This window comes from Candoia aspera, chromosome 1, assembly GCF_035149785.1.
Source record: "Candoia aspera isolate rCanAsp1 chromosome 1, rCanAsp1.hap2, whole genome shotgun sequence".
Lineage (NCBI taxonomy): Eukaryota > Metazoa > Chordata > Lepidosauria > Squamata > Boidae > Candoia > Candoia aspera.
The window spans coordinates 320843136-320855890 of record NC_086153.1 but is presented as its reverse complement, the minus strand read 5'-3'; the positions used below and the strand labels follow the sequence as shown (position 1 = coordinate 320855890).

At 40.1% G+C, this 12755-nt stretch overlaps 1 protein-coding gene across 1 annotated transcript in view; it reads left to right on the top strand.

Annotated features, from left to right (window-relative positions):
* DAAM1 (dishevelled associated activator of morphogenesis 1) overlaps positions 1 to 12755 on the top strand; it is a 164297-nt gene that overhangs the window by 51890 nt on the left and 99652 nt on the right. The gene's annotated exons all lie outside the window — the stretch shown is intronic.

The following is a 12755-nucleotide window of genomic DNA, read 5'->3' as shown; positions in this document are numbered from 1 at the left end:
GAGTGCCTTTGGACTGCAAGAAGATCAAACTGATCCATACTCCAGGAAATAAAGCCAGACTGGTCACTTGAGGGAATGATATTAAAGGCAAAACTGAAATACTTTGGCCACATAATGAGAAGACAGGACACCCTGGAGAAGGTGCTGATGCTAGGGAGAGTGGAGGGCGAAAGGAAGAGGGGCCGACCAAAGGCAAGATGGATGGATGATATTCTAGAGGTGACGGACTCGTCCCTGGGGGAGCTGGGGGTGTTGACGACTGACAGGAAGCTCTGGCGTGGGCTGGTCCATGAAGTCACGAAGAGTCGGAAACGACTAAACAAATAAACAACAATGCTGACCTTGTGTTTTTTAATGTTGAATTTTTAAATAATCCACTATTTGGAAGTAGGCATCAAATACATTTGTACAATTAAAAATGGCATAAATCCATAAAACTATGGTTTATAGTTTAATGAAACATGTAAAACTAGCTAAGGAAGCTTATTCAACAAACCATGGTTCAATGCTTTTTTCTCACCGACCTTGTCAAAGTGTACTGGGCAGTGCAGTTCATACAACTACTTGATCATCCATCTGAAACAAGCAATTTCTCTGCAGAAAAAAAAGCAGCAGCAGTAGCAGCCACACCCAAAACGAAGGTCCTAAACCGGGATCAGAGTTCCTCTAGCTATTGCTGAAGTGTAATTCTTAACTGTGCTTGTCATACTATTCCTCCTTTTTCACGGATCTGGGCTTAGAAAAGGAACAAGGAACCCACGTCTGAATTTCAATTCTTAGCGGCCGCAGTAGCCTTCATCCGAATCTGGGGACCACAGAATCTCCCCCCACCCACCCCTGTTTAGGGCCTTCTGTTTGGCAGAGCTTTGCTTTTTAATGGAGAAGGAACTGTTTGCTTTGGACCCAGCAGCATGCAGTTACAGGAGCCCTACCTGCCCTCCAAATTCAGGAGTGCTGCCAGGCATGAGGTTGACCCCCTCCTTCAAGACACAAGGGTTTATTGTGATGCATCAGACAAAGAGGGCTGTAGCTGGAATGGGGGAGGCTTGGTTCAGTTCCCTGCTTTCCCACATGCTATCTGGGTGGCTTCTGGGAGAAAAAATAATGGCTCCAGCTCTGTAAAAACCAAATATTTTAGATGGCATTCATTTTTCCCAGGTGCAAAGTGCTACAGATGAGAGTATGATTTCAGTTTATAATCTTGAGCACTGTTAGTAAGAGAGAAGAATATAATACGGTGGACAGTAGTAAATCGTTAAGGTGCAGTGAATGGCAATGGGGAATCTGCAGTGGGGGTGATCCCAGAGCTATTAATAGCAGGGGAGTAAGCATACAAAATTGTTTCCACTCTGTTCTTTGACATAAATGAAATAAAATAACATGAACAAAAGGATAAATTGACTTTCTCTCTTTTTCATTTTTCATTTATTGCTCATGGTGTCATCGTTAATTCCAGGCATCTGTCTTAAGCCTCAGAATTTCCAACTCGTGCAGGATTGACCTTTTTGGTGTAAAAGATGCAACACCAGTTGTCTTACAGTCACCATGGCAATCAGCCCTGACATACTCCAGCACTGTATCAATTGAGCAACTGCAAATGGTATTTCTGAGCTCTTTAGTATTTAAGGGGATTATAGGAGAAAAAAGTACTGATTAGTAGACCAGAATTTAAGGGTTTACAATTAAGGCGATAAACGACTTGAGCCTGCAAACACTTGAAGGAGTGTCTCGTACCGTACCAGTCTGCCTCTACTTTAAGGAGCCTTTTCTCAGTTTTGGATCTTAAGGAGAGGTACATTTTTCCTATACAAAAGATAACACTTTCTCTGTGGTGTACCCTCATTTTGGGAAGACTTTCGAAAGAGGCTGCTCCTGATGCTGACACTTTGTTCTTTGGAGCTCCTGGTTAAAACTTCTTTACTTCCTAGAATTTGTAAATGGTGATTTAGCAGGTTGAATTTTTTTTTTTAAACTCTTGGGTTTATTGATTGTTCTCTTTTTCTTTCATTTTTAAGGTTTTCTTACGCAAGTTTGTATTGATACCACCCTAAGAACCATTGGAGAGGGGGATGAAGGCGGGGTAAAATATTATCTAAATAAACAAATAATAAAGAACAGGAGGTTCAAAGAAAAGTATGAATGGATAGACAGCTAAATTTCTTTCTTCCTTGGGGGTCATTTTTCAAAATACATTTTTTCTGCTTCCTACTCCTTAGGTGTGGGGGCTAAAATGTTTGGCCCTTGTTTATTTTGGAGAGCTGCCCAAAGGGTTACAACACTTGTTTGAGTGTTACTTTAGGGTTTAAGCAGCAAGCTAAGAATCTTGGGCCAAGGTTTTGAGAGTCACATATGGCCCATATACAGTATGGCCCACTTGAGATATAATATGAGATTCAGATACAGTACAGTTCTGAATTAGCCCATTGATGTGGATTTCATTTAGTTATACTGTGTTTCAAAATGATTTACCTTATAAAATCATTTAATTCCAGAATTAATTCCAAGTCAGAATTTCACAGAAAAACTCTTAATTTGATCCACATCCTTGGATTGCAAGAGTATGTATGATTGTCCATACTTAAATTAGAAAATGAATAGTTTCCTTAAAATATTAATATCACTCAAATGGATACTTTATTTGGATTTTTCCCAGATACATGTCAATACTCTACAAAGCTAGAAGGCCTTTAAGAGAGCACATCTGTACAGTCGTCCTTGGCTTATGTCCATTCATTCAGCAGTGGTGCTGCATGAATGGACATACAACCAATCCTCGAAGCTCTGGTCATCCCAGCACCCCTGTGGTCATTGGGTGCCCGGCTTGTGATTACAATGTCATAGGGAGCCACAGTCATGGGACTGCCATTTGTAACCTTCCCTGCTGGCTTCCCACAAGCAAAGTCAATGGGAAGGCCAGCAAGGAAGGTTGCAGGTCGCTCTGGTAAGTCCTTCTGGCTTTTTTGTGCTCACACGGCGCTGCGCCCTCTACCCCACGGCCTTCCTGCACTTGCACTGTGCCCACCGCCCCACAGCCTTCCTGCACTCACGTGGTACCACACCACTGCATGGCCTTCCTGCGCTCGCACCGCAGCACTCCCTTCCCTGACCTCCCTACGGCATCCTGGCATTTCTTACCTGGGACTTCCACCGCTTCCCATTTAACAACCCACACATCTTGGGGTTATAATGGCAACCAAGACTGCTGGGATTGCCGTCACTAAGCAATGAGGTCACCTGACTTTACGCTTTATGACCCCGTCACTTAGTGATAGCAATCCCAGTCCCAATTGCCATCATAACTTGAGGACTATCTGTACTTGTCCTGCAGCACTCTTCAAAACGTATGCATGTCTCTTGAGTTCTCATCTCTCTCGGAGCTTCCTCCGGTCTGAAGGATCTGCTCCACATACTCAGCAGTTCTATGCATTGAATAGAAAAGCACTTATGAAGTGCATTACAGTTTTTATATGCTGCCTACAATATTATATTGTAAAACTGCTATTTTGCTTGCAAAATATTCTGCTCAAGCTGGTCCATAAATTTAAACCTCAAGCCAGTTTTACAAAACAAAACAATAAAGTATAGGCAGTCCTTGTTTAGTGACCACAATTGGGACCAGCAGCTCTGTCATTAAGCGAAGTGGTTGCTTAGTGGGAAATCATGTGACTGCAACTGTGCATTCTTTTTCCTTACTCCCTGCCCTTTGGTATGCTCACCCCAGTGCTGGGATAATTAGCAAGAAGGAAATTAATGTCTGTATTTACATTCATTGGAGAGGAAGGGATTACAGGAGAGTAAGCAGGCACACAATGGGGACTACACCAGGCTGTATGCATAGCACACTCAGGGCTGCCAGTGCCGCCACATTCCTTTCGATGTGTATTCCTCATTGTGTGCCTACTTACTCTCTTGCAATCCCTTCCTCTCCAATCTCTCCGCTCTGCGAGGGGCGGGGTGGGTGGGGAAAAAGCAATAGGTGAGGTGCAGGACAATGTGTACTGACTGCAACGGTGATCACGTGATTGAGGGGTGTTGCGAAGATCATTTATTGTGGGCATTAGTTGTAAAGTTATTTTTTTCAGCACTGTTGTAACTTTAAACAGTCGCTGAACAAGGCAGTTGGTAAGCGAGGTCTACCTGTACGTAAAAACTATATGAAGCTCTTTAAGGATTTTATATAGGTTGTGCTTACGTCGAAGAGACTAATGCTGGTGTTATTTTGGAAACATTCCTATTTCCTATACTGAATTGAACATTCACAACATTATACACTGGAACTTCAATATCCTTTTAAATGCTAAATCAGCAAATCAGGCCCATATTAGAGCCAGTGGTTATAAAATACAGAAAGCATATTTCAACTAAACATTAGAAGAAACTTCTTATAAATACTGTATGACAGTGTAACTGATTGCTTCAGTTTTTCCTTCAGTGGAAGTATTGAAACGTGGGCATGGTGGGGCATGTCATGAGTCAGGATGGCGAGCAGGGGGCTCCCATCCAGGCTGTAAAGCGCATGCGTAGCACTGAGGAATTGGGCAGCCATTCAAAGAGACACCGATCGGGCCCGCCTTAACCTTTGGGGTTTATATGGCTGGGTTTTTCCCACGCTTCTTCAGTTTGTTAGGATTTCCCTGTTATGTAGCATCAATAAAACACTAGAGACCTGTTCCTTGTCTCAGTGTGGTTCCTGGCTGTTAGGACAGGGCAACTCTGAACTATATTTCACTCTGCAGGTCCTGAATTGTTCCAGGAATTAAATTAGGCTTCAGTAGTTCGATTTTCAAATTCTGTTACATCTTTCAGTGTTAAAGAATGAGAAAGAACCTCTTTTGTTTGACCTCCAGGACTATCAAAGGCCTCCTAAATGTGACTTTGATCTGTCCTAAAGTCTAAGAGTTTGCCATGTTTCATCTCTAGATAGTGGCAAGATGCTAATACAGGTTAAATTCAGAATCCAATAGCGCTTTGGATTTTAATTTAATTAATTAATTCATTGACTTTGTCATTTAATTTATAGAAAACAGCATTCTTCAGCTTGCTGCTTTCTAAAATCAGTTGGCACTACGGTTCCAGGATCCCCCATTATTATAGTTTTTAAGGGCTCGTTTACATTAAGGCTTATTTACTCATCACACTTTCTACTCAATGTGACTGATGGTGTTCTGCTTGGGATTTCTGTTAGAAAAGCTCTTAGACTTTAGTTATTATGGAGAATGTAAAACCTAAACACTACAAAGGCTTAGCTCATGCTATCAATTCTTCATTCTATGTTGTTGTTGTTAGTTGCCTTCGAGTCGTTTACAACTCATGGCAACCCTATGTACTGTATAACAGAACGAAATGCTGTTCGGTCTTGCGCCATACGCCTGACTGTTCCAATGTTTGCATCCATTGTTGTGGTAATTGTATCAGTTTTGCTCTTAAACATAATCATATCTAGAGGGCGCCAGAGAGGAAAGCCTACATAAAACAATGCAAAAAAAAAAAAAGAGCCTCATCTGAGAAAGGCAAGAGTGGGGAAAAAACCTCATTTACATGTAAAATGCTTAAAATAACCTCTCTCAGCTTTGACACCCTCCAAATATGTGGACCAACTCTTAGAATTTCACCATTGACCATACTTGCTCAAGTGCTCTAGCTGGAGGTCCCCATACCTAGAGTATGTGGCTTAGTGTAGTTTACTCTAAAATCAGCATTTTGAATTGAGCAAACAAGCTAACAGTTCTGTTTCTTTATGGTAGTGCAGCAACTGACTTGGGTCTGTCTGGCTGCTACATTGTGAATGCCTTTTGAATAGGTAGCCCAACGATGAGGACAGTGCCGTATTTTAGCAATAACCAGCTAAGTCTTTTTGCTCTGAAAATACGGGCCTTGCACTTTCTTCTCTGCAACTGCTACCTGAGAATTCCAAAATAAAACTGAGTCCAAGCCCCCCAGGCTCATTGTTTGGCCTTTAGATACAGCAAAAAGAAAGTGTCAGGGTAATAAGAAAATGTCATGGCCAGAAAGGAGCAATGCTTTAATAAATCCACATGGACAAGGTTGTCTTGAAGAGTGAGTGATCAGCCATATTCTCAATAAGCAATATGAATTATTTGAGATGGAGGGAAAAGCATAGTTAAAATGTAACTGGATCTTTTCTCATCCTGACAGCCCATGGAGTTTATTTTTTTAGTTTAATCATCCTAGTGGCTTCATCACTTTGGGAAAGCAGTGGGAATCAAGAGCGACTAGGAGTTTTGGGAATGAGTGAACTAGCTACAGTAAGTCTTCTCAAGTTGGTGCCTTTTCTGAGAGCCCTCATGTGGTCAGAGGAAAACAAGACATAGATGGAACCTGGGCCTCCTGCCTGAAAGAGAGCCATCCTGCCCGTTACATAGTGTGGGTGTCAAGCCATTCGCAGCTGCCTGAACCAAAATTACATCTTTTTCCCAAGCACAAATTGCAAAGACTCATCAACAACAAGCTTTATTAAGAAAAATGTAGGAGTGTTACAAGAATCCCAGCAAGTGAACTTTAGACCAAATACATTTGGGTACATGAGGGCAGACACTGTGGGGGTCTTTTCCTCACAGTTTTGTGTTATAATGGCAAGCTGGCAGAGATAGGGATCTGCAGATGAGCATTGTTTAGGTAATGGACATGACTCCTGCTTAGTCTGAAAACCAAGTTTTACAGCAAGTAGGAGAAATTGAATGCTGGGTTCAGTATATATAGGACTCACTTTTAACACACAACAGCTGGTGAAATTCTTTCACAATGACTTCTTTGCTTTTTTGCAGTACAATGCCTTATCAGACATTCCTGAATATATGTGCGCCTGTTTAATTGGCTCCAGTCTAGTCTGTCATACAGGAGCTGTCACCTTTCAGCTGTGCTGTATTGCAACTCCCATAAATTCTAGCCTCTATGAATGGTGGAAATGGTAAGCAGAACAGCCAGAGGGAACCAAAATTTGGAAAAGATTAAAATAAAAACCAGTGCATAATGAATTGAATGTGATGATTCACAAAGGAATATTTAGATTATTAATAAATAAATTTGAATAACAAAGAAGTTTTTAAAAATACCATTGGAGTTGGGCAGCTGATAAATTCAAATCAATAATAATAAATTGATCAACTATTTCCTTGCATATTGTTTCTCCAAAGTTTGCTTTCCTCTTACCTGCAGTTAGATAGTTACTCCTAAAGAAAGAGACTGCACACTAAAGATATTTTTCTTGAACGTTCAAGATCTGGTGTGGCCAAGACTGGTCAATGAATTGAAAAGTCCTTGATTTGAATCTCACTGCCACCATGAACTTACTCAATGACACTTTCCCCCAAGTCAGTTTTTAGGGACAGTATGCCACTGAATACCATGTATCTGGTGCTGGAGACAAGAATAGACAACTACTGTCCCACTCATGTCTGTCGCCCATCACAATATCCTCTAGCTCCTGGATTCCCACATGCAGCCATTTGGCCACTATTGAAAATGGACTGTTTGGTCCAACTCAGCTAAACTGTTTGATGTCATTCTTCCCTGTGTACAACTTGAAAGAACCAGACTGTGCAATGAATTACATTATATTTGAATATGAGAAAATATCACTTTTTTTCCCCACAACACCATTCTGGTATCAAAATGCAAACATCAAATAATTGAGTTAGAAGGGTATTAGACCTAACTTACTATTTGTTATAGGTAAAGTTCTAACTTGAATAAGAATTTGATACCTATATAAACATTCATCTCTCTTATCGAAAAAGTGGGTATGTATTCAATCAAGCAGTTGTGAAGAGCAAAATGAAGGAGCAAGACTGCACTGGAGATTGATAGAAATATGAGTGTGTAATATCTATTTACTTTGAGTTTAAATGTCTAAGATGAGATTATTTGCATCCTAGTATACTCAAGTAACTTGGTGATGATATGACTAAAATGTGGTATCGTTTTTTGAGAAACCACAGAGAAATTAATATAGGTTCTAGAATAGATTATAAATCTGCCATCAGTCATGGAAAATAATGTGGTAATTATCCAAAGTCACAAAGGGTTTATCAAGAAAATTCATTGCCAGACTTCGTTATCTCATTTTAAGTTGAACAACTTCATAGATTGTGGTATTAATATATATATGTAGTATATTTTAATTTCAGCAAAGCATTTTTGATAAAATATCCCATGAGGTTCTGATTTAACAAGCCATTTAAAGGTAGGCTTTGTAGTATGACAATTTAGTGGATATATACCTGGCTTGAAAATCATAGAGTGCTCATCAGTGGGTCATTACCAAACTAGAATGAGATATTCAGTGGGGTGACTTCAGTGAAGAGATGGCAGGAATGCTGATCAAGTTTGCATATGAAACAAAATAGGTAAGACTACCTAAAACAATCTTGATGCCCTGAAACAATGGCAGAAAATTTAACACAGACAAAAAGAAAATGCTTCACCTCGGAAATAGAAATCATAGATTAGAATTATAGGATATGTGCTTGATGATGGTGCTTTTGAAAAAGAGTTCAGTCAAATCTTGCAAAATATATATGAATCAGCACTCCGATGCAGATAAAAATAAATGGATTTTTTGCATTAGTAATCTAGTATTGTTTCCAAATACGATGTAGTTTCCAAGTCATGAGATGTATTAGTTCCGCTTTATTTTCTTTTGGCCAGAACCTACCCTAATATTGTGTGCAATGTGGGGTGCTGTATTTTAAGAAGGATTCAGAGAAACTAGAACAGGTTCAGAGAAGGACAACAAGGATGATTATAATACTAAAACCTAAGTGCTATGAAAAGAGATTATTCATTTGTTGTACACTTTTTTTTAGCCCATCCCAATCTATAGCGCTGGGGGACTTAGAAGAAAATAATAATAATACAAATATGAGGAAAAAACCCTAAACCCTAATAGAAAGAACACACACACACACCTGAGAGGAGTACCACATATGTCAGCACCCTTTAAAAAGCATGTCACATAGAAGGAGGTCAAGACCTGCTTTCTCATTCTACAGCGCAAGGACCAGAATAATGAATATAAGTTACAGGAAGGCAGATTACATTTGAATGTTAGGGGAAAAAAGGATCACAACAAAGTAACACCAGTGGGACAGTAGACCGATTTGCCCGGGGAAGTGATGGGCTTCCCTTAACTGGATTTATTCAAGCATAGGCTGTACAACCACCACTTGGGGCACTTTGATTTGGATTTTTGCACTGAGTAAGGGCTTGGATGTAATGGCCAAATTGACATCTTCCAACTCTGAGATTTGATTTCATGCGTATGTATCATATTTCAATCCAATCGATAAGCACAAATTGAATCATTATGTCTACGGACACATGAATCCACAGACATGGCAAGTGCACTCAAACCTCACAGTGATCAATCTATTCCACGGGTAGCAAAACTTCATTTATCCTTTGTTACAGTTCTCACAGTGGCTTGGTGAGGGTAGCTGGGGGTGAAGTCACTTGACCCAGAAGTCAGGTCCAATTAAGTTGTCCATCTCTAGTTTATACCCTTTCCAAATTTGAGATGTTCTCTTTCATCTAGAATTTTTCATATAAATATCTGTCCATCCTGTGCAGGTGGGTTTATAGGCTGGCAAGACTGTTGGACTGATTGAACTGGCATTTGATGCAGGTTCCTTGTGCAATGCTTTGTGGTATTTCTGCAGAGTCCACAGAACTGCATTAGTTAAAATAATTGTGTTTTTCTGTCTCTGTTGAGGGTTGAAATTAAATCTCTGCCCAACCCAGCTGGAGTTAAACAAGCCACCTTACATGCTATGCAACATGGGCATGGAGCACCCTGAGGCTCACTGTTGGCAAAAAGATAGGATTGTGCTTGCTAACTCACCTTCTTCCATAAAGTCGGAAGCATTCTAGACATGTGTTTGTTCAGGTTGCTAGGAATTTGTTTTAAACTCTTTTTTAATGGAAGCCATAGCATTATAATCCTTTTCAGACCCATATTTTATCTGTCTCTCTCACACAAAAGTGGGAGGAAGACTTCCCAAAACAATGCATTTGTTGTTCTTGAGCTTTTTTATGATCAGATTGACAACCTGGAGAGTGAAACAGGCAGATAAATGCTAAATGCTAATGCAGCAAGCTACTTTTCTAAATCTGAACAGACCTTTTGTCAGTGTTTTCTACTCTGGTAGCCACACTCTGAGGTCTCATATGTGGAAACGTCTTGCCTGTTACCCGTCACTGATTGAGTTAGGGACCATCAGCATATGCAGCACAGCCTGGATATCTGAGTATAGTTCTTCTCCGTAACAGGCAAATCTGTTCCTTCCTTTCTCTGTTTCAACCAGATGTCCCCGGAACTATGGGATTCTCTGAGGTCTTAAATTGGGGAATCTGCTATTAGTATATGCCTCCAAAAATATGACAAACTTTTGATCTTCACAGAGGTGCATAGTGTATACATGTGTGTAGGAGAAGAAAATATTAGGCAGGACTTTCAGTTCTAACTGAGTCTGGAAGGGAGATGGTGGGCTGCAGACTTATTAACGGCATGTCCTATTTATCCTCCCCAAAGGAGCTGATTTATTTTCCATGACATTCCATGTTATTTTCCATGTTGCTTCTATACCACTGAAAAACAGATTGTGGATTAGCCATAACTTGCAGCTAACCAAAATATTCTCTTGTCTGAGGAGAGTTTTGACTCTGTCCACAACTCTAATGGGTGAACACTGCAGCTGCTTCCAGCAATGGACATGTTCCATAACCAGACTGGGAACTGGGTGTAAATTTGTATCTTGACTGGATACCAAATGCAGAAAAAAGCTCTTTCAAGGTACACTTGGGATAATTTAATACTCTCAATATGTTCCATATAGTGGTAGCAAAATTCAGAAGCAATGTGTTAAACTAAGCATTTGTAGCATATGCCAAATTTTGTGCTTTCTTCTTAATAACTGCTGCTTTTTGGATTCATGCTGTTCTCCTCCTCCTGTTTTCTCAATCCAAAATCATAGCTCAGTTCCCGCATCTGAATGTTCAACAGAATGAATGTTTAAATCATTCATACTATTTATAGATAGTCCTATACTAAAGTCTTCATACCCAAAAGTAAAACAACATGGAGATCGTTAACATTAAAATTAAGAAAAGCATAAATAGAGCATAAGATTAGGCATAAAAATGGTTTAAATCATGGTGTTTCATTTGGGAAAACGAAGTGCCAAAATGATACCAAAGTAGATACTAGGTAAGTGTCTCTGGGGAGGGTATTTTGTAAGCAGAAATTCAGCCCTCTTCCGATGAACCTTTTAGAAGCACACAGAAAAAGGCTTTCTAAAAAGATGTTATTGTCTGGAGAGGTACATATGGAGAGAAGTAGCTCTTTGGGCACCCTGATCCCATTCTATAAAGAATCTTAACATTCATAAAGTGACTGGCACTCTATGCCTATATTGTAAATATGTGAAAAAAGTGGTTGGGTGATTGCTTTCATTTCCTAGGCACAAACCTGTTCTTTAGATGTTGTGTTCACCCCCAATACACGGAGTAGCTTATCTCTCTATAATCTGAATTGATGGTGGCTGAATTGTTCCGGGTGGATAAATGGAATGAGTTTTCTGTAGAATTAAGTGGAATAGCTTGCTATATATAGTACAAGAAATGGAGAACAGAGGGTGAACAATTCAAAACTTCTCAGTTAAAGAAAATAAAAAGATTCCATGCTGGATAGGTTCAGGATTTTGTTCGCACAATAGCTCTGGGCCTTACCTGCCACAGCATCTTCCTGTAGCAGTGGGTATTCAGGGACATGGTTGCCTCCAATATTAGAGGGAATATGCAGTCATTGTGACTAATTCATTGATAATCATGCTCTCCATGATTTTGCCCAAACTGTTTAAAGTCATTTGAATTGGTGGATATCACTACATTTTGTAGAAGATGCACGTGAAGTGCTTCCTTGCATCCCTTGGTTTGTGTTATTATACATCCTCAAACCTGACTGCATGCTTTCAGGTACATGTAAGCTGATGCTGAATATGCCTAGGAGTATGTGTGCTTTAGCATACGTTCTGCCAGACTTCTTGCATTTTTCCTGTTCTTCTTGTATTCAGTTTTTAGGGAAGCAGGGAGTGGTATGGAGAAAAGAGGAGCTTGCTGAATAGAAAGTACTACTTTGTGGTTTTTGTGAATCGACTATGTAGGCCAAACAGCAGCAGGATTGAGACAAATGGGGAGGCAAATCAAGAAAAACCCAGAATTTAAACTAGCCTTTCCCAACCAAGGAACCTGCATATGTATATGCTTCACAGCTTCTGACTAAGATCTAGTATAGCATGTACAAGTGTAGCGTGGGCATAGCGCCTCCTGTCCTCACCCTCTATAAACTACTGGCTAGGGGTGGTGGAAGCTGTAGTCCACAGCTGGAGAGACTCCATTTGGGGTCAGGCTGGCTTACACAGGGCTCTCGGTTTCCAGAAGAGAGGCTCTCAAACAGCATCTCTTTTGCAGGAAACCTGAAAGTATACATGCTTTGTCCCTCTAAAAAAGTTACAGGAAAGTGTTTAAAGATGTGAATGATTAAAGAACCAACAGCTGACTTTCCAAAAGCATAAGTTTACCTTGGCAGCGAAGTCTTTCAATGGCTTGCTGACAGAAGTACCACCTCAGTATATACTGTCGCTATTTCTCTTTCTGTTCATAATCTAAAAAGAAAATTAGGAGTAATAGAAAATCTAGTTTCTCAAAAAGTGATTGTTCCATTTTGTGGGGGGCGGGGA